Below are 23,922 nucleotides of genomic sequence, written 5' to 3' on the forward strand. Positions count from 1 at the left end.
AAAGAGTATGGTTTCACTCGATCGGTCGAGGAACCATGCTTATATGTCAAGTCGAGTGGGAGGAAGATTGTTTTCTTGATATTGTATGTCAATGACATACTCTTGATTGGGAATGATATGCCTCTCTTATCTTCGGTAAAAGGATGGTTGAAGAACCATTTCCAGATGAAAGATCTGGGTGAGGCACAACGCATATTGGGAATCCGTATCTATCGAGATAGATCATGATGGATGTTATCACTGAGTCAGGAGTCTTATTTAGATAAGATTCTTGAAAGGTTCAGCATGACCAACTCCAAGAAGGGGAACCTTCCAATGACTTATGGGATGCATTTGAGCAAGTCTCAGTCACCCAAGACACCGGAAGGGGTCGAGCGCATGAGTCGCGTTCCTTATGCATCAGCCATAGGATCAATCATGTATGCCATGATATGCACACGTCCAGACGTGGCATATGCATTGAGTATGACAAGTCGGTACCAACGCAATCCAGGTGAAATACACTGGATAGCTGTTAAAAACATCCTAAAGTACCTACGGAGAACTAAGGATTGGGCATTGACTTGTAGAGGAGATACTAAGCTATGTGCAATCGGTTACGCAAATGCTAGCTTCCAAACGGATCGAGATGATTCGAAATCTCAGTCTGGATTCGTTTTTACTCTTAATGGTGTTGCAGTCAGCTGGAAAAGTTCCAAACAGGAAGTTTTAGCAGATTCTACTACTGAATCCGAGTACTATGCCGCTTCAGAAGCAGCAAAGGAAGCTATATGGATGCGTCAATTCTTACAAAGACTAACCATAGTTCCTAGTTCGAATGACCCAATCACCATCTATTGTGACAATAGAGGTGCCATCTTCCAGGCCAAGGAGCCTAAGTCTAGCAACAAGTCTAGACTTGTACATCGGAAGGCTCACCTGATCCGTGATTACGTGGAGCAAGAGGAGATAGTGATTGACAAGATTGCTTCGGATGACAACATCGCGGATCCTCTCACTAAACCATTGAAATATGATAAGCATGAAGGGCACGTTATTTCCATGGGAATTAAATGTGTTCCTGAGTTGTAGTAGTTGATTATGGATTCGATACATTTTCCTTTTCATATGCTATTTATAACTTCATTGTATTATTTCATATTTTGTTTTTCATCTGGATTGTACGACAACATTGAACGCCACAAAGTGAACTGAATTACATTATATTTGTTTTGGTCCGTAATCGCCTACATGAGCTGATAACTGTGGCTATTATATTGTGAAGTTGATTGATGGTGGGTTCAACGAGCCATAAGTCAAACGGTTTGCTGATCAATCACAGATGCGATTTATAATGATACCTCGTAGGACATTGTGACAACGTAATGGAGTCCTAAATTTTTAAAAACATTCGTTGCCAGGTCGTGGATTGGACTTCCATTGTGTTCCTAGAGTCGATTCTTTTGACTATCGACTGTCTCTTGAGATTAAGGCAGTTTTTGGGTGACTTTGGTTTCTTTCTCATGGTCGACCGTAACAGGAGGCTAAGCATATTTTTACTGGGTCATTTCATACTGTGCTTATATCTGCAGGATTCGAGTTGAAGAAAATATCCAACCTTTATCAGGTTTAGTCATTTCTCAGGGCCACTCGGGGAGTTGTAACTGAAATGCATGGCCATGCTCGAATGATGATTCGTTTATCAGTTAAGTTACTCTCTAGTCGGGAAAACCACTCTTGATATTGATCACTTGTAAAATACGACCTTTGTGAATACGGATTTTGCAAATTGTTTTACATTGAGTGGGAGAAATTAAGGATATGAGAATCGGTTATCGCACACACACTTGTGAGGACAAGTAGGAGATTGTTGGAGCTAGTGTCCTCCACAGTTAGTGTGATAACGTATATAAATCTCTTATAGGTTCACAGGGTATACTTAGTATTTTATCAGTTGATTAACGTTTATTAATAACGGTTGGCTTGCTAGAAGTTTGACGTTATTATCATACTGATGGCGGTGATCAACTGGTCCCTAAAAGTCACACCTAAAGGATGTGTTTGAGAGATGTGATTATATGAAAATGTAATCACATTGATGCCTTATATGACTAAATGGTAAGTCCATGTATTTGACTAAAAAGTTAGTCAATGTGATGATGAGTCGATTATTTAATACAATTAAATGATATCAGCTGAGACGAATTAATTGTTAATTCGTAAATTGAATATAAACTGTTATATTTAATTAATGTATATAATGTTAGCTTAAACGAATTAAGATGTTAATTCGTAATTAACGTAAACGGTTATATTTAATTAGCAAATTATAAATATGCGATATTTATAGTTAATGTATATATTATACGAAATTGTCATAATAAATGTTGACAGACCGGTATTAATAAATCGACTATAAACTGTTGTGTGTGGACTTATTAATACGTGAGGACATAAATGACAATTGATAATTATACGCATTTTATACAATATGATAACTACCAAAAATAAGAAAATTTCTCTCCTGATTTTTTCGGTTGGTTACTCGGTCAAAGAGAGGAAAAAGAAAAAAAAAATATCTTCCCCTTTTATCTCCTTTTATTCGGTCAAATAGGAGGAGGAAGGAGAATTTTTCCTCACTTGATTTTTCTCTATACTCCCATCACAAAAACCCTAAAAATTATTATTAGATTAGGGTTCTTTTCTAGCAAAAGAAAGGCATTTCTCGGAGCATCTTAGGTGCAACGATTAGGAGAATATCGATCTCGATATTTGTTCTTACGCCTAATTGCTAGGACCGAAGATTGATTCTAATCTCTATTCTTTTGTTTATGCAATTTCGTTTATGACTCGTAATTTCATATTTATAATTTCGTTATAATCCGAATTTTCTTGATGAGATATACCGATATTCCCCACACCAATTTCTTGTAGCATTTGACATTTTGAGAACATTTCCTTTTTGCCATTTCTTTTGATGTTTGGTATTTCAATACTTGACAACTTTCAACTTTTGCATTTTCTTTTGAACATTTTCAAAGTCACCCCAATTAGAACGAGGGTGCCTTATATTTGAAGCATAGGAGTTTTTCATTTTTGTTACTCCTTTCTTTTCTTTTGATGCATTTGCAAACTTTTTGACTTTTCATTTCATTTCTTGAACTCAATATTTTTGAACAATTTTTTGTGCCCATTCCCTTTGATGACAAAATGTGGTAGAATATGGATGATGGTTGCATGGTTTCAAGGGTCACCTTGGAATAAACGGTAGCCAAGGAGTTATCACACCACAAGGTACTCTTGACTAGGCCTTAATCCATGGGTCAAAGGATACTAGCATGACACATCCTAGGGTGTTTTACAAGTATTCTAAAAAACAAAGTCTTAAGAAGAAAAAGCATCTACTAGGGCCTATATACACTTGTCAAGCTTCCCAAATAGACGGTTTCGCAAAATTTTCTAACATGCAAACTATATGCCATGATGCAACTAACATTTATACATTCTAATGCATATGCTTCTACCAACTAGTATGCCATATAAGTTAAATGCAATCCTATAATCACATTGTTTTCATACCGCATAAATCAAAATAAAGCCACATAGTCATTAACATAAAGAGGAAAAAGGAGATTGGAAAGATCATACCATGCGGTCTTCAATATCCTCATGTCTCGGATGTGGCGTAATCAATCAATGTGAACAAGGATGAACAAACACAATATATACGAACACGATATATATACAAGACTATGCTATAAAGAAAATGAACATGTTTTTGGTTTTTTAAATTTTTATGGTTTTTATGTTTATGAAAAAAAAAAGACATGTTTTTGTATTTTTCAAAAAATTTCAATTTTTTATCATTTTTGGAATATAAATTCCCATTCCCCACTTTATTTTGGACATTGTCCTCAATGTACATGTAGGAGTAGGAATGAAAAAGAAATACATTTTTTGGATTTTTGATTTTTTTGAAATAAAGTACAAATGCAATGGTATGATATGAATGAATGCATGCTTTAACTAAATGCAATTCTATATGACTTATATAACAAATGAATGCAATCTAAACTATATTATATGATGCATGTTTTAAACTATGGTCACTTATGATCAAACCTCCCCAAACCGATTTAAACACTATTTCTAGTGTAGAAAAGAATAGGATTGGTCATTAGTGACTATGCATGAATTCTAGTCTATATGCAATTAACTACATGAATCATGTGAGATATATTACAATGCAACTATACTATATGAACTAACTAATTTAAATACAATATGAAATATAATACAAATGCAAGTGAAGACTAAACTAAATGCAATGTACTATACAAAAAGGGAGAGGGAGAAAAGAGTATCATACAAATGGAGGTGGTGAGGTAGGCATCTTTCACTCGTCATCATCATCCTGGTGGTAGCCATACCTGCTAGAACTTCCTCCTTGGTCATACCCCCCTCCTTGACCAAAGTATCCTCCACCTTGACCATCAAAGTTCCCGGCTTGGTTCCCTTGATTAGGGAACAAAAGGTGTGGTTGAGCCCAAGATGGTCGAGGGCCATTAGGGTCGATATACCCTTGGTGCGCCATTTGGTAGTATTGAGGATAGAGGGCCAAGTAGTTATCGACCCGCCCATCGTGTACTCCAAGATCAACCTTCTTCATAAGATCCATCATATCATTCATATCCGGAGCATCGGGGACTTGCAGTGCGAATGGCCTATGAGGAGTGGGTTATGGTGGGATAGGCACATAAGACGGCGGGGCAATGGGCCTTGCCGGTATCCCGCGAGGCGGTGGAGGGTGGCGGGGTACTTCTTCTCTTTGAGGGGAGTTAGGATGGATTTCAATGTCGAGGAGGTAACTCGGCCTAGGTGAATATGGGCTCAACCTTGGGTCGGTACCGGGTATATTCCACCCTGAAAGAATAATAGAAGAACACCCTTTTGTGAACCATTCTACACTCCCATCTTGAGTGTAGGCACACCACCGGTGGTGGTTGAAGACGGCGTCCTCATCAATCAAAGTACTACCCTCAAGAGGTGCATAAGTCCCATGGGTGTTGAACCCGGGACAAAGGTAGTTAGCCAAGATAGTAATTAGACCTCCCATCGCGAAGGTCTTAAGTTGGGAGTTCCCTTGAGAGAAATCGTAGGATCTCGTAAGCATCTCAAGGGGGGTATTGAAGTTGTATCGCCTTGTCCTCCGAACATTTAGATAGGACTCAAGGAATGTTAAATCGAGGAGAGTGAACCTATCTTGCTCTAATCTCCCATTAATGGTGCCGGCCACGAAACGTTCGGTGATCCGAATCACCGGGTGTTGAATAGCAAAGGTATATCATTGTTTTTGGTGAATGAAATCCCTCCCGGAAATAGCCTTCCAAACTAGGTCCACATCAAAGTCGGAGGGTTTGTTGATGTTGCTTGTTGGTACAACAAGACCAAAAATATGAGCAAATTGGTCAAGTTATAGGCTATGGTCGAGGTTGCACAACCGAAACTCCATACCAATGGTGCTTCGTGTGTTCGAAACAATGCGGAGGCTACTCAAAAATTCCAAGGTAAGGCTAAGGTATGTCTCTTCATGGGCATGGAATAATTTCCCAATCCCCAAACCATCAAAGAACATGTCGGTTTGATACCTTATACCTAGGATTTCTAACACCCTAGTGTCAATAAATTGAGTCGGTTCGTAATGCTTACCTAGCAACTTGACGAACTTAGCGCGGTGGTCATCGGATGTGAAGCATACCTCCGGAAAGTACTCAAGTTGCTCCACCCCTCCTCTTATCACGGGATGGAAGTTTCTTGGCGTCATCCTTTCTTGAGGGGATGAAGAAGATGAGCCCTTGCGTTTCTTGGTGGCGGCTTCAACGAGCTTCTTGGCTTTTCCCTTGAGATTCATCATTTTTTTATTTTATTTTTGATTTGGGAAAGTTAGGATTTGGTTGATTTTTGGAGTTATGGGAGTGTTTGGAGGTGAAGATGAGTGGATTAGGTTTAGATAAGATGAGGAAATGAGGGATGGTGCGGGTGATTTTATAGAAAAGAGGTGTGGGACGAGCGGCTGAGGGTCGGGCTCGGGCGGATTATTCGAGGTAAGTGCATGAATCCGAGCGTCTTTAGAGTCGGGACGAGCGTCTTCCTGCAGGTGGTCCGAGCGTCTGGTGAAAAATCCGCTCGGATTTCATTCAAGAGATTCTGCTTCATCTGGGGTGGACAAAAGACGAGCGAATGGAGCTTGAGACGAGTGGCTTAAATTGAAACGAGCGTCCTCTTCAGAATCCGTTCGGATTCTAGTTCAGTGCGAAATTTTCCTTCCGATGTCTTATAAGACGAGCGTCCAATAGATAATACGAGCGTCTTTTTCAGGACAAGCGTCTTGTCCCATAATCCGCTCGGATTTCAAGTCAGTGTTAAACAGTACCTTCAGGGAGGCTGAGGATGAGCGTCCTGCCCCCGGGACGAGCGTCCCTCGCTATTTTTCATTCTTTTCTTTTTTTCTTTGCAAGATCGTACCCTTGCACCCTTTTGTCATTCCTCCTCATCTTTTTCTGAAATGTTGCTTAATAAAAATGTAAGGAAACTCTCTCTCACTACTCTCATGCAATAAATAAAAGTGTAGAAATGTACAATATTATACAAGGCAAAGGTTCGAGAAATATCTTACAAATGGTGGTTTGAGATAGGACTCCACCAAACTAGTTCACATTGTAAAATTTATTTGTCCATAGAGCTCAAGGCTCTTAGAAGAAGATCGAAAGCTTGTGAACAAGCTCCAAATAAGCATAAGTATGGTTTGCTTAACTTCAAGACGAAGCTTGGCCAAGGAAGTTTGTCATTCATTCTTGTTTTCTTCCTTTTCTTGGCACTTGAATATTCGCGATGCTTCAAACCGATTAGCCTATGATTCTTGTTAGCGTAAGGTAGGAAGTATGGTTCATGGTTGTCCGGAGACTTCCACTCACTACCTTTTTCTTCAACTTTGGTGATGATGATAACATTTGAATTTATCAATCCTTCAAGAGTAAAAGGATAATTCTCATGGCATTGATGACGACGTTCCTTTGGAGTTAAAATTGTGGGTGTCAAATCTCCACAAGTAAGCTTATTTGCAACTTTGTTCTTGAGCTTTTCCACCAAGTACCTTTTATATGACGATTTGACTTTTTGGAGAAGGTCTTCCATATCATCTCCAACAATCATAGGTTCCATGGTGGGTGCAAAAGGTCTTCATGGTCAATAGGAAATAGACATTCATCTTCCTAGGGAAGCATACCTCAAACTTCTCAAGGATAGGCTCCTCAAGCAAGGTGATATCATGAGGAGCATTCTAGAAAATATCTTGATTTGCCAGGATCTTATCAGGCAGTATCACAGAGGCAAAGCTTCTCCTCGTTGTCTCTTTAAGCTTGACCTCCAGAAAGCTTATGATTCCATTGAATGGATGTTTGTGGATCAGATGTTAGAAGCTCTTTAGTTTCCTGCAAAGTTTAGGAGGATGATAATGCTTTGTATTTCCACTCCTACCTATACCCTTAATCTGAATGGTGCTCATTTTGGCTATTTTAGGGGTAGGAGAGGACTAAGATAGGGAGACCCTATCTCTCCCCTTATATTCTGTATTTGCATGGAATACCTTTCTAGACTAATGGAGTTTGCTACTAGAAAGTGGTATTTCAGGTTCCACCCTTTATGTAAGAGCCTAAGGTTGACTCACTTACTTTTTGCTGATGACCTCCTAATGTTCAGCAAAGGGGATGTGCAGTCCATCATGCTCATCCTTAGAGTTCTTGCTATATTCTCTGCTTCCTCTGGCCTCAAAGTAAATGCTTCTAAGTCAGAGGTTGTCTTCAATGGGGTGTCTGATGCTCTGAAACAGGATATCACTCAGGTCTCAGGTTTCCAGGAGGGTAAGTTGCCATTTAAATATCTTGGTATACCTATTCAACCTGGCAGATTAACCAGAGCTGACTGCAATATCCTTCTGGAGAAGATTGTTTCCAAAGTTAGAGGAATAGGGGCTAAAAAACTGAGTTATGCTGGAAGATTAGTCCTAATCAACTCTGTTTTAAATACCTTACACAACTATTGGGCTTCCATTTTCTTAATTCCTAAGGGTGTTATTAAGAGAATTGAGAGCATTTGTAGGAACTACTTATGGTGTGGGGGGACTGAATATAACAGGGCACCTTTGGTTGCTTGGCATAATGTATGTTGTAGTAAAAAAGGTGGACTGGGTATAAAGGATGCTGGGGTGTGGAACATAGCTAGTGTTGGCAAGTTAGTAAACTGGTTATATACAAAAGCAGACAGACTTTGGGTACTATGGATTGATCATATTTATATGAAGGGTGCTGACTGGGCTACTTATCATCCTCCTCCTGATTCTAATTGGAACTAGAGGAACATATGCAGGGTTAAGGAGTGCTTGGCTAGTGGTTTTCAGGGTAATTCCTGGACTGCCTCTGCTGGTGATTATTCTATTAGGGCTGGATATCATTGGTTACAGGGAGTACACCCACCTGTTCAATGGTATCATGATCTTTGGGACTCTTGGATTCTCCCAAAACATGCTTTTGTTGGTTGGCTTATTCATAGACAGGCTTTGAATACGAGAGCAAAACTGTTTAAGCTAGGATTGAGTACTACTGATAGATGTGTTCTCTGTGAGATGGGGGAGGAAACACATGACCATCTGTTTTGGGATTGTGCTTATTCCTCAAGGATAATTATGGGTTTGGAACAATGGCTGCAGCTGAAGCTCAATGGTAGCTCTTCCTCCTATTCTAAGCTACAAAGGAGAGTATGCAGAGTGGTCAAGATGGCTACTTGGTATGCTATTTGGATGGAAAGAAATACTGGCCGGCTGGATTATGTTATCAGACGGCCTGATATACTGATTTCAATGATTCAACATCAAGTGCATGGACGATTAGTGAAGCAATTATGTAATAATTCTATGCCTAGTGATTGTAGTTGGCTAAGTATGATTAATATTCGTTGTCCTTTTTGTACTTAGCGTAGCTTATGAGAAACTTCAAGTAAGTTGAAATGTTGTAACCATTTTATGTTCTTAATACAAAAAAGCTCACATTTTACCAAAAAAAAAAATCAAGGTGATATCACAAGTCCATTCTTCTCCCCTATTCCAAAGGTCCTTGTAAGACACGTATTCTTCATAAGCCTCTTTTATGGTCTTGTCATCATTACTATCTTCATATGAATCATAAATGGGGGCTTTACTCTTCTTCAATAATTCTTCCTTCACCATCTCAATATTCACATCAAAAGTCACACCCTCATACTCACAAAGGCTAAGAGTATTTGGCTTACTCAACCTCAAATATTCCTCATCAAATACCACACTTTCATACTCACAAGAGCTCAAAGAGGTTGGCTCTTCCCACCTCTCATCTTCCATATCAAAGGTCACTCCTTCAAACTCGCATTCATGGACAATGTCTAAGGGATGGTGAGGAGTGTTTAATTGGGCTTCTTTCATTTGGGCAATTTGAATCTCCAACCCCTCACCTTGGGTAACAATGCCTTGAAGAACATTGTCCCTTTTTTGGCTCTCCTCTGGCATTTGTTTGAAGAAATTTTGTTGATCTCCCATCATTTGGAGAATCATATTTTGAATGGGTTCATCATCTTGTTGTGGGTGGGTGTGAAAGTGGTAGTATTGTGGCATTTAAATTCATTATGAAGTGGGTATTGGGTGGGTTGTTGTTGTTGATATTGGATGTGGGGATTTTGGTGTGAAAACTTGGGGTAGTAGTTAGGATCTTCATTGTATGAATAGTAAGGTAGGTTTGTGTTGACTTGCTTCTCAAACTCCCCATACCCATAGTCATACTCAAAGAATCTACCACATACTCCATGTACCAAGTCTTGGGTCATCATCATAGCCAAGATAAAGATACAGCTACAAACATGGAAACTACAATAAAACGGTAAAAACTAACCTTGAGGAACAAGTTCCTCAAGATTAAAGCACAAATAAAAATAGACAAACAAGTAAGAACTTAATCACATAACACCGTCCCCGGCAACGGCGCCATTTTGATCGGACAAGAGTTGGTCGTCACACATCCAATCAAACACATTTATAATTCTCATCAAACAACTAGTTAATGGTTAAGTCGAGGTCGATCCATGGGACGGTGTGGTTTGGGTTCTAAGTCTATCTATTTCAATTTATGCAAGTGTCACGATTGGTTTGGGTTTTTAGTTGTGTTCTAGACTAATGAAAAGCAATAAAGTATAACAAGCAATGAAATGAAGGATGTAAACAAATGATTAAAAGTGCTAGGATATCATTGGGTTCATGGAGGATTCATGGGAATTAATCATACAAACATGTTCAGAAAGTTGCAAGCAATTAATGTTGTAGAGGAACCGAGTTGGTTTATGTCTTACGGTTCTTAGGAAGAGTTGGGTCCCGGAGCCGAATCGATTAGATTGTACAATGCCTACAAGTCGACTTACTTTCCTCCTAATCACTTCAATGCATGGTCTAACAAGACTCGAGTTGGTTTATATCTTACAAGTCAAGTTGAATAGATAAGAGATGGTTATAAATGCAAGGATTCATAGGCTTAGCATTTCATCAAACATAACATGTGCATAGGTTGACATCACAACAAGCAAGCAAATTAATTATGAAAATATATTAAATTAAGCATGATTAATCCCCATGTTTGTTTCCCTTAATTACCCATTAATCCTAGCTAAAGGAAACTACTCACTCATTATCATGGAAAACATGTCATTAATGGTGTCAATCATTACAACAAGTATAAACATGATAAGAGCTTAAGGAAATAAACAATAAAGAGTAAAGAGTAAAGGAATTATACCAAACTTGAGATGATCCAAATAATAAAGCAAAGAATAAAAGAAGAGAACTTCATTGATTGATGAAGAGTTGTCAATTCTCCAATAATAACCCAATAATCTTCAATTACCCAATAATAATAATAATAATCTTGAACAATAATTAAGGAAAGATTAATGTGTAATTTTTGTGGAAAGATTGAGATTAATCTAATCTAATCTACTCCTAATCTAATCTAAGAGGATTTTCTAATGTGGAAGCCCCCTTTGATTATTATCAAAATGGGGTATATATAGTAGTGCCTCATTAGGTTAACTAAAGCTAAATTAGTAATTAACAATGCTAATTGTTGAGTAGGGAAATGCTCCTCTCAAAGAGAGATGCAAGTCTCCTTTTTGCTAGTCTTTCAGAAATATGCGCATCTCGAGTGGAACAAGGAAGAGGACGGTTGGCACTGGAGAGGAATTCGAGCGGCCAAGGGATCGAGCCGCTCGGACGGTAGCAGGGGGAGACGAGCGGCTGGGCAGTCGGGACGCTCGGATTGTTGGAGCATAGGACGAGCGGCTTGGAGCTTTGGACGCTCGGATTGTTCTTCAGAGTATTTAGCTTCTTCCTCTCGCATACTTCTTATTCTTGCAATGTTGGTCTTAGTTCTTGCCTCTCCTTCCATACTCGTTAAGCCAAATTTATCAATGTCCTTCCAAATACGCTCAAGAGACGGGAATTTTCGCCTAATTACCTTCTTTCCTACAAAACATACGAAATGCACTAGGAAAGCAAAATAGGAAGCATTTGACGGATAAAATGGCTATGGAATGTTATAATAGTATGCAAAATAGGCTCAATTAGGGGACTAAATGTGTGCAATTATGAGTCACATCACTCCATACAAGTAGTGCCTCCAAATTTTCAAGGCAAAGACAACGACTCCTAATTCTAGGTCGTGGGTTGGGTAGTTCTCCTCATAGGCCTTCAATTGTCGTGATGCATAGGCAATGACTCTACCATTTTCATAAGCACACATCCTAAACCATTCTTTGAAGCATCAGTGTATACATCAAAATTCTCACTCCCTTCCGGCAAGGCTAACACCAGGGCTGTGGTTAGGCGCTCCTTTAGGGTCAAGAAGGCCGTCTCCCAACTCTCGTCCCACTTGAAACGGTGCTCTTTTTTTATCAACGATGTCAAGGGTCTGGAAATCTTGGAGAAGTCTTTCACAAATCGGTGATAATACCCGGCTAGCCCTAAGAAGCTTCGAATTTCCACTACATTCTTGGGTGCCACCCACTTAGACACGTCCTCAATCTTAGTAGGATCCACGACAACTCCTTCCCTTGATATTACAAGACCTAATAAAGCCACCTTCTCCAACCAAAACTCGCACTTATTAAGCTTTGCATAGAGTTGGTGTTCCCTCAAGGTTTTCAAAACGATTCTTAGGTGTTCCTCGTGCTCTTTCTTGGTCTTGGAGTAGACCAAAATATTGTCTATGAATACCACGATAAATTTGTCCAAGTGTGGACTAAACACCTTATTCATGAGATCTAAGAAAGCGGTCGGGACATTTGTTAAGCCAAATGGCATCACTACGAACTCATAATGCCCGTACCTTGATCTAAATGCGGTCTTTGGGATGTCCTCATCCTTTATTTTCAATTGATGATAGCCCGATCGTATATCAATCTTTGAAAACACTCCGGCTCCACTAAGTTTATCAAACAAATCATCGATCCTTGGTAGAGGGTACTTGTTCTTGACGGTGACGTTATTCAACTCCTTATCATCGCTGCATAACCTCAAAGTCCTGTCCTTCTTCTTTACAAATAGAACCGGTGCTCCCCATGGTGACGTTATTCAACTCCTTATCATCGCTGTATAACCTCAAAGTCCCGTCCTTCTTCTTTACAAATAGAACCGGTGCTCCCCATGGTGAAACACTCGGTCTAATGTAACCCTTATCCGCCAATTCCCAAAGTTGTTTCTTTAATTCTTCTAATTCTTTTGGACCCATCCGGTACGGGGCCTTAGAGATTGATCTCGCACCCGGTTTCAAGTCCTCTCCGTATTCTACTTCTCTTGGAGGTGGTAACCCGGGTAGCTCCTCTGGAAACACATCCTCGAAGTCTCTCACTACCGGTATCTCTTGAGCTTGTGGTCCTTTTATACTAGTGTCCCATACATGACACAAGAGCATAGGACAACCCTTCTTCAAACATGTCTTCAAGGTCATCACCGAAACTAGTTTCACTTATGGTTTGACTAAGTAACCTTTGTATGACACTCTAGCACCTTTGGGTCCTCTCAAAGCGATCTTCTTTTGGTAGCAATCTATAATGGCTTTGTCTCTACGTAGCCAATCCATCCCTAGGATTACTTCAAATCCTTTTAGAGGAAATTCAAAGAGGTTTACCGGAAAGTTTGTTTCATGCACTATAACCGACACCTCGTTATATCCTTTTGAACGTAATATGGACTCTCCTGAAGGTAAGGACACATTGTCATTGGCTAGTTCTCCCTCTCGCAAACCTAGGGTCGACACGTGACTCTTAGACACAAAAGAATGAGTAGCCCCCGAGTCAAATAAAATGAAACAAGGATGAGAATTAATAAGGAATGTACCGGAGACAACGTGGGAATCCTCTTCGGCGATATTCTTATCCATGGCAAAGAGTTTTCCACTAAACATGGGCTCACCTTGTACCGTGCTTGCCGATTGGGTTGGCCTACTCCCCGAAGCATTGCCTCCCGCGAAGCTTGTTGCTCTAGATGGAGCTCCCCGATTGAAATTTCCTCGGTTGTTGCCACCATTGAAAGTGGAGTTAGAATTGCATTGTTGGCCCCGCTTTGAAAATGAGTGAAGTAGGAGTTTCCTTGCCCGAACCTCCGGTTGGGCCCTTTTGGGGTGCTAGTACACTCCACTTTCTTGTGGCCAAGGCCACCGCAATTATAGCACCGAAATCCTCCTCCTTCACTTATGGCCCTACCATCGTAGCCGCCTGATCTCCTGTAGCCACTTGTTGGTGCTCCTCCCGAGTAGGACCTGGCTTGATTGAAATTAGTCTTCTTGGGTTGGTATCCTCCACCTTCACCTTCGAATTTTCTTTTCTCCCCGGACCTTTCCTTAACATCCTTGGTCATGCCGAGTAGCCTCTCCGTGTTCCCGGCCCTAGCATAGACCTCTTTAACACTTGACACTTCTCCGGGTAGGAGCTTCTCTAGGATTTTGACGATCAATCCTCCTTTAAACTTGAGAGCCAAGTGTGATTGGCTAAGGTCGAGGTGTTCCACATAAGTAGCTAGTTCATTGAAGCAGATATAGTAATCTTGTACCGTCATAGTATCTGTCATCACAAACCGGTCGAACTCCGCCAGGAGTTTGCATCTCACATGTTCGGGGATGAATTCATTTCTCATTTCTACCTTGAAGTCGGCCCATGGTATAGCGGTCTCGCCTATCTCCTCATAGAATTCACTCATGGCATCCCTCTCCTTGTACCACCACCCTCCCGCAAGACCTCCCAAGTAGAAGGCGGCTTTCTCCACTTTGAGTTCTTCGGGGCACCTTACCACTTCAAACACGTTTTCCATCTCCCTTATCCAATCACAAAGAGACAAGGCTCCCCCACCACAAGTTACTTGGTGGGGCGGTGGCGCGAGATGGCGGTGCTCACAACGGAGGCATCCATCGCCACATCTCTCTCCATAGTGACATTTCTAAGGGCCTCGATGAGGGCCTCATTTTGAGCAATGAGTCACTCCATTTCTTCCTCAGAAACGCGGGGTGGAGGTGAAGGAGTCCTTGCATGGATTCTCGGCATTATATATCTTCAATAAGCGTAACAAGCGTCAATACATGCTCCAAAATAGGAGGCAAATGGTATTGACCACTATAAAGGTCCACTCGAACGAGTATGGAATGTCACTCGGTCGAGTGGTGAGCCCACTCGGTCGAGTGGTGTCCCACTCGGTCGAGTGCCTCAACTTACAGAATGTTTCCAAAAATTCCTCCCTAGTCCACTCGGTCGAGTGATACACACTCGGTCGAGTGAGTCCCCCACTCGGTCGAGTGTCACAACTTATAGGAGGTTCTTGGAGTCTGGAAAGGTATCCACTCGGTCGAGTGGCAGGGGCACTCGGTCGAGTGCCTTCTAGTCGGCCGAGTCCCTTTTTTCACTTGACCAAGTACTCATCTTATAAGCTATTTATCCATCCCAACTCACACAAGTCCACATATAACCATATTTACATGTTCCTAAACGCAAGTACGGAGAAAATTAGAGGCATTGATACAACGTACAACTCACATATGACAACAATTAGCATGTATGCTCATATCTATACACCCAACATGTCCTTCACAAATTTTGCTACCATCAATCATGTTATCATATAATATATTACTAAGCATGTAATAAATACACCACACCAACCAAGGAATATGCAACAATCATATACACCAAATATGCCCCATTACCCACGCGTAGTGACCGACTTAAGTTAAGAGGACAATGGCACAACCTTGGGATGTCTCCCAAGCTTGTCACAAGCTCTCTATGACTCAAACCGGGTTCATTTTAGATTGAATCACCCTAGTTCATTGGTTCATTGGTTTAGGCTCCAAACTATTGCTCTGATACAACTTTGTAACACCCCCATATATCAGGACCGTTACAAGTTTAAGGGATATAAAAGTCATCCCAATTAGTTTAACCAAATCGAAGTGAAAGGAGTTTAGGTGTCAAAAACTAAGATAAACAAGAATGGTGACAACTAATGAAGACCGCTCCCCAAGTCCTCGTATCTAGCATGCTAACCTGTCAACACTGCTCTCCATATGGGCCGAAATCACCATATGGTTCACCACAGATATTTCAAAACCCAAGTGTTAGCTTAACGATATAAATAATCAATGAATGCAAAAACTAAGCCTACTTACTCATGTGACAATGCAAAGGTAATAACCAACATTCCAACAATGTATGATAATACATGGAAGTCATCCTCCAACATACATCTCCACAAACAGGTGACCAAGACACGCCCACGACGCCACTATCAACACAAGGTACTCGGAACACGTCCGTGGTACCGGGCCCGAGTGCGACTCGAGTCCCCTGCCAGACGTCGTGCCTCACCACACGAGTCCCTCCGTAACCCAAGTACTAAATGTGCACATCCCCCTTGGAGTGGGAAGCTCCAAGGGTGACTTGAGCGGAAAACAGTTTCCCAATCGCCTTCCGTCTGCAAAATCGTAACTAAAAATCCTCCAATATCCTCCATTGTCAATCAACCCATGAACAAGCCAAACAAGTCCAACCAACACAACTATGCAACCATATTAACACAACAAGTATAAGCATGCTCAATTCTTCATTAATTCATTTCTTCTCATTTAATTGCTATTTAACATGTTATAATGTAATGTAACCAACCATGTTACCATTTTCCATACTTACCTTCACATAATCATCGTAAAGCTATATTATGTGATAAACCCTAATTACCAAGAACATGTTATAATGCAACTAACATGAGACAAATGTAATTAATGACAATAAATGTACAATTAAGCACCCATATCATTATACCTAAGTAGGAAAAGCCCTATGTAATACCTCGTATTTATAAAGACTGAGTAGAGACCGAGTAGACGATTCACTCGGCTGAGTGAAGCCCCACTCGACCGAGTGAAGGACCGAGTGCCATCTGGCAGTAGGCTGGAAGCCTGTAAGGATGGTCACTCGACCGAGTGACCGTCCACTCGATCGAGTGGATCCCCACTCGACCGAGTCGATCCCCACTCGACCAAGTGGACCGACTCGATCCTCACTCGATTGAGTTGGTGGCATGTCGCTTTCATGCCTTATCCCTTCTGATTTCCCCACCCAAAACCCATTCCTAACCACTATTCACCACTCTCTACAATCCTAAATATCTCTCTAAAAACCCCCATATTCATATCCTCTCAAAACCCTAATTCTCTAGAGAAGATTCTTGCCTCCTTTGTGATGTGACCATAACTAGAGCATATTTAGTCCCCGAATTAGCCTTGTTCCCATGCTTTTTAGTGCATATTTGGGTCATTTATTGTCTTTAGTCCTTTGTTTTGCATATTCTTTGAGGTTTTGTTTCCTTGGTAGGAAAGGAGTGCAAACCTTGCATTTTCATGGCAAAATGAAGCTAAATTGATTGAATTCAATGACCAAGCATCAAAGAGAAGACAAGATTAGAAAGCCTTTGTACATACTATAGTAGATGGGCAATGATGAGAAAAGATCGTTGCATCCCCGAGAAAATCCTCAAGGATTCTATGAAGAAAAAGGAAGAAAAGAAGAAAGAAAGTAGTTGTAAGACAATCCGAGCAGATTGCCCTGAATCCGCCCGTCCAAGAGGTACAATCCGAGCGTCTTCCCCCAGTGGACGCCCGTCCAGAAACAGCAGAATCCGCCCGTCTTCCCCCAGTGGACGCCCGTCCAAAACACCCCCAATCCGCCCGTCTTCCCCAGCTGGATGCCCGTCCAGAATCACCACAATCCGCCCGTCCCGTGCCCTGGACGCTCGGATTGTCTGTCAGCCATTTCGTCTTCAACAAGCTTCAAGGAAGGATGCGCATATTTTTCTAAGATCGGCGAAAAAGAGACCGGAGTCTCCCTCGAGACCGGCGATTCCTCAAGGACTTAATCGTCATTTAAGCCCTTAGTAAACCCTAATCTATGTAACTAATCCCCACTATAAATACCCCCATTAGGCTAATTAGAAGAGAAGGTTCTTCTTAGCAATCTCTAGTGTAGTTAATATCAATCAAATCTCTCTTTAATCTTGAAATAAACATTTAATCAAGTTTTAATACAAGTTTCATTTCTTTGATCTCTCTTTGGTTCATCTTTCATTTTGGGTAATTGAAGATTATTTGGGTTATTATTGGGAGATTGACAACCTTCCAATCAATCATCAAGTACTTCTATTATTCTTTGCTTTATTATTGGAATCATTAGTAGGTATAATTCTCTTAATCTCTTTTTAATTATTGTTAATTATCTTCATTTATTCATCATGTTTCACTTTGTTGGTATGATTGACAACCTTGCTAGCATGTTCAACATGATAATGAGTGAGTAGTTTCCTTGGCTAGGGTTAATGGGTAATTAGGGGAAACCAACATGGGGGATGATTCATGCTTAAATTAATATGTTTTCATAGTTTATTTGCTTGCTTGTTGTGATCTCAACTTATGCACATGTTATGTTTGATGAAATGCGAGCCTATGAATCCTTGCATTTTTTACCCATCACCTATCTTTTCAATGAGACTTGTAAGACATAAACCAACTCGAGTATCATTAGACCATGCATATAGTTGAGTAGGGAAGATTAAGTCGACTTGTAGGTGTTGTACAATCTAATCGATTCGGCTCCGGGACCCAAACTTTCCTAGGATTGTAAGATATAAACCAACTCGATCCATCACAACAACAATTGCTTGCTTATAATTTGAGAATATGTTTGTATGATCAATTCCCATGAATCCCCTATGACCCCATGACACCCTAGTGCCTTTTATCAATTGTTTACACCCCTTTTAATCATCTTGCTTGTTTACTTTTATTGCTATTTAGTTTAGTGATCTTCTACTTCAAACCCCAAATCGTGACACCCTTAGACACCACTAGTTGCAATAGAAAATGTCATCTCAATTCCCGTCCCTTGGGATCCGACCTTTACTTGCCTCTTTACTTATTGTAGAGTTGTTTGTAGAGTTATAAATTGTGTTTTGGTCTAGGTGCTCCTAACGACAAGTACCGAAAACTAAACCTCCAAGTGAGTCCGACCGAAAATGGCACAGTTGCCGGGGACGCTGTTAACTTGAGTTAGATTTTCTTATATTGTTATTAGTTGTGTCTTTCTTTGCCTTGGGGAAGTAAAACTCCTCAAGGTTTGTTCTAATTATTTTCGAGTTGTTTGATATTTTGCATGTCTAGAAGATCACAAGGTAACTTGTTACCCTTTGATCACGAAATTGAAAGGACTTTGACAACCAATAGAAGACTTGCTAGGAGAACTTTGAGAGGTATTGGTGAGGTTATTCAACCAAACACTATTGAGTTCGTCAACCCTTTTGCAAGAGAAGGTGAGGAGAATCCAACACAAAATCCAACACAAAATCAACCCACAATGCCTAAATTTCATCACATTCCGTACCCACCGAGGAGAACCTACCTAATGGTACTCCCACACCACAACATTTAACCGGAAATTTCATTGCCAAATCCGCATTTATCCAATTAGTCGAAAGAAGCCAATTTGGGGGGATGCCTAGTGAAGACCCTCACTCTCACATGGAGACTTTTTGTGACTATTGTGATGCGATTTCTCAAACCGGTGTAACTCAAGACCAAATTCGATGGGTATTATTTCCTTTTTCTATAATTGGCACCGCAAAACAATGGTTGAAAGGCCTTGATAAGGCTACTCTCAGAATTGATTCTTGGAAGAAATTGGCTCTAGCTTTCTACAAAAAGTTCTATCCACCGGAAAAGACTAACATGCTAAGAGCTCAAATTACGGGCTTTAAGCAAAGAGATGAAGAATCTTTGTATGAAGCTTGGGAGCGATTCAAAGGAATTTGTCGCTCATGTCCTCATCATGGACTTAGCGAGTGGTTCTTGGTACAACAATTTTGGAACGGTCTTTATGAAGACTCAAGAAACATTCTCAACATGGGATCAAATGGAATGTTCATCGAAGTTGACGACAATCAAACTTGGAACAAGATTGAGGAAATGGCGGTCCATAATTCATAATATAGTAGACCTCGCAAGGCTACTAGAGGAGGAAAGCATGAAGTGGACTCTATTACTTAATTGGGTGCTCAACTTAGTGCTCACATTGATACCATCAATTTGAAGTTCGAAAAAGCTATGGCTAGACTTGAAGAAGCCTCAAAATCAACAAAGCATCATGTTAATGCCATGACGGCATCTTCATCAATCCCAAGTGGGATATGTGAGAATTGTGGAACTTTGGGACATGACCAAAGTGAATGTAGGGGAACAAATGAACAAGTGAATGCTTTTCAAGCATACAAGAGTGGTACCCCTTATTAAAATTATTACAATGAAAACACCAAATTCCACCCAAATCTCTCATACAAAAGCCAAAATGTTCAAAACCCTCAACCAACATACACCCCACCTCCCATAAGAAACTAAAATCAAAGACCCTTTTACAACCAAAACCAAGGTTACCAAAATCAAACTCCTTACAATCAACAAAATGACCAAGGTTTTGATGTTCAAAAATTGGTCCTTCAAATGCAAAAGAATCAACAAGAGTTTTTCACTCAAATGCAAAAGGATAGTCAAGCAAAAGAAATCACCATCAACAACATCCTAGCCCACACCAAAATGTTGGAAACCCAATTAACTCAACTAGCATCTTCAAGCTCACAAAGACAAAAGGGGCAATTATCACCTCAAAGTAATCCCCCAAGACATGAAACGGTTAGTGCCATTCACTTGAGGAGTGGCACAAGGTATGAAGCACCAGAGAAGCAAGTTGAGGATAAAGTTGTGGAAGCTAGTGACAAAGAAGAAGTTGTGCAAAACTCCAAGGATGGAGAACCATCAAAAGAAGAAATTTCAAAGAAAAATGAAGACAATGTGTAGATACCCAGTATCTGCTGAGACTCCAACAAACACCCGAATATTATCGGACTACAACATGTTTTGGAATCGCAGCGTTTGATCGACAGTTTGTGTACAACTTTACATCGGAAAACTTAAAACGATTTCGAAAATAAAACATCCCATAACATTTCAAAAATACTTGGAGTGTTTAATGCACGATGACGGGGTCGCAATGACACTAACTAGAGTCAAAAGTGACACCGGATCAAAAACCGACTCAAAAATTCAAATCCCGACTCCAACGAGTCAAACCGAATCAACCACAAAAAACCAAACATTTCAAACCTGCTACCTTAAGTTTTCCCGGATTCATGTTGGTCAAGTACCAAACATGTGACTACAAAACCTAGGATAGAACAAATCATGATTGCGTTTGTTGTGAAAGTGACAACACAACTCGAAGACCCGCGACGTGGCTCCCGCCTCTTTGAGCAGCCCAGGTGGCCACGTCGCTCAAAACTCACACAACCACTCATTCTCCTATAAATACCCCTCAAATGCCACCCATTTGAGACTTACGCGAGTGTCCTGATAGGGTGATGTCGTCACTCATCCAATCAAACACATTTATAATACTCAACAAATAACTAGTTAGCGGTAAGTCAAGGTCGATCCATGGGACGGTGTGCTTTGGGTTCTAAGTCTACCTATCTCAATTCATGCTAGTGTCACAATTTGTTTGGGGTTTGTAGTTGTGTCTAGACTAATGCAAGCAATATAATAAACCAAGCAATAAAAGAAGGATGTAAACAATTAGTTAAAGATGCTAGGATGTCATGGGGTCATAGGGGATTCAGGGTTTTAGTCATACAAACATGTTTACAATTATATGCAAGCAATTAGTGTTGTGGAGAAACCGAGTTGGTTTATGTCTTACGGTTCATAGGAAGAGTTGGGTCCCGGAGCCGAATCGATTAGATTGTACAACACCTACAAGTCGACTTACTTTCCTCCTATTCAACTTCTATGCATGATCTAACAAGACTCGAGTTGGGTTATATCTTACAAGTCAAGTTGAGTAGATAAGAGATGGTTGTAAATGCAAGGATTCAAAGGCTTAGCATTTCATCAAACATAACATGTGCATAAAGTTGACATCACAACAAGCAAGCAATTTAATCATGTGAACATATTAGATTAAGCATGAATCAATCCCATGTTGGTTTCCCTTAATTACCCACTAATCCTAGCTAAAGGACTACTCACTCATTATCAAGTTTAACATGTTAATAAGGTTGTCAATCATACTAACAAAGCCAAACATGATGAACAAGTAATAAAGATTAACAATAATTAAAACAAGGATTAAGAGAATTATACCTATGGAGATTACAAAATAATAATGCAAAGAATAATAGAAGAACTCGATGATTGATGGAATGTTGTCAATCTCCCAATAATAACCCAATAATCTTCAATTACCCAATAATAAACTTGAATAATAAACTTCAACAATAATTATGGAAAGATTAATGTGTAATTTGTGGAAAGATTAAAGAGTAATCTATTCTAATCTACTCCTAATCTAATCTAAGGAAGGATTTTTCTAGCTAAAAAGGATCCCCCTTTGATTATTTACAAATGGGGTATTTATAGTAGAAATTAGGTGGATGCATTAGGGTTAACTAAGGGATAAACTAGTAATTACACTTTTTAGATGGAGCAAGGAGGAGCCGATATCTTTTGAAGGAAGGGCTTCTTTCTTTGAAGCTTTGAAGAAGACGAAAATGTGCTGGGCTGGAATCCGAGCGTCTTTGGGAGAATCCGGGCGGATTGGTGAAGAGGAAAACGGGCGGATTAGGGAGAAGACGCACGGATTCCGTGCATTGTGGACGGCCGGATTTCAGAGAATCCGCTCGGGTTTGACTTCAGTTTTCGTTTTCTCTTCTATTCTTCCCTTTCCTTCACTTCCATTTTATTCTTGTAGGCTTGGTCTTTAGTTCTTGCTTCCTCCTCATACTAATCCATCAAATGCCGTCAAATAGCTTCCGAATATGCACGAAAGACGGGAATTTCCGCCTTATTAACTCCTTTCCTACAAAACATATAGAATGCGATAGAAAAGCAAATAGGAAGGTTTTGACGGATAAAATGGCCAAAGAAAGTTATAATAGTATGCAAAATGGGCTCAATTAGGGGACTAAATGTGCGCAAATAATGTTCACATCAAATATCCCCAAACTGAACCTTTACTCGTCCCGAGTAAAGAGGTGACAAAAACTAGACCTTTATTTAAACTAACTTACTAATATAACCGATATGAGACAATTAGTGGGTCTCACTCCTCCCCTTCAACTCACAACAAGACAACCATGAGGTAGGATGCCTTCTTGCAAGGCAAGGTGGGTCTTGCCAAAATGGCGACACATCCAAACATTGAGCACACAAAATCACATAATGGATGTATCTACAAAAGAATAGCCACTTCCTCATCAAGTGGCATAGGCACTAAAGAGGAACAAATTTAAGAGCATGTAATCCTTCACAAATACTAGTTCAACAAATTACTAAGGCTAAGAGGATGGCACTAAATCACCTCCAAATGGTGTTAAACTAGACTACTTTCGTCCTCAATTTCCAAATGCTTTCGTCAAGAGCGATCGGATGGTGGTGGAATGATGATCCCTATGATGCTAGTAGCATATGACATGACAAGTCTCGAATTCTCTACAAAAGTAAAGGTCATGGATCGTCCCAAGCTCGACAAAGTGGCTTGACAAAAAGGCTTTTTGGGATTGAAATGCTCAAATCTTTATACACAACGGGTGGATATGACTAGTATTCAAAATTTGTCCTCATTTGACTTTCACATTTCAAAAATTTAAGATGGGGTTTGTCCCTTCCGGGCTAGTGTCCTTTGCTTTCGCCAATCACTTATTAGGCAACCGGTTAACCTCTAGACAATAGCTTTTCGGGGTGATAATCACTCTGTCTCTGGGCGGCCGAGTTCACAACCGTGTGGGGGCCCAATTCAATGGATCCCGCTCCAAATCACATCGAAGTGGTACGCCTCCATCAAAACAATTTAAATTTCTCAACATTCAACAATTCATAACATTTGAGGTTTCCTTGGCATTAAATTACTTCCACATGACAAAACTTTAGAAATGAGCACTTCAAACTTATTGATAGAAAATATTTTTGGGTTGCCTTACCACAAGGTCAATCAAGGTCACCTAGACAAGTTAACCAAGTCCACGTCGCATCACGGGGTTGGATAGGTGACTCACATGCAAACCCTTGACTAGGCTTTGGGTCATGGGTCAAAAGACACTAGTATGACACTATCTAGGGTGTTTTACAACCATTCTAGTAGGCAAAGTCTTAAGTTGAAAAAGTATTTGTAATGGCTTAGTTGCTCTTGTCAAAGTTCCTAATTAGGCATTTTTCAAAACTTTTTCTAACATGCAAG

At 40.2% G+C, this 23,922-nt stretch overlaps 1 non-coding gene across 1 annotated transcript; it reads right to left on the bottom strand.

Moving 5' to 3' along the window:
• Positions 1 to 19,367: 19,367 nt before the first annotated feature.
• Positions 19,368 to 19,474, bottom strand: LOC141650611 (small nucleolar RNA R71). Its single transcript, XR_012546634.1, has one exon. It is a non-coding gene; the product is annotated as a small nucleolar RNA R71 (small nucleolar RNA).
• Between the last annotated feature and the right edge of the window lie 4,448 nt (positions 19,475 to 23,922).

This window comes from Silene latifolia, chromosome 3 (assembly GCF_048544455.1).
Source record: "Silene latifolia isolate original U9 population chromosome 3, ASM4854445v1, whole genome shotgun sequence".
Lineage (NCBI taxonomy): Eukaryota > Viridiplantae > Streptophyta > Magnoliopsida > Caryophyllales > Caryophyllaceae > Silene > Silene latifolia.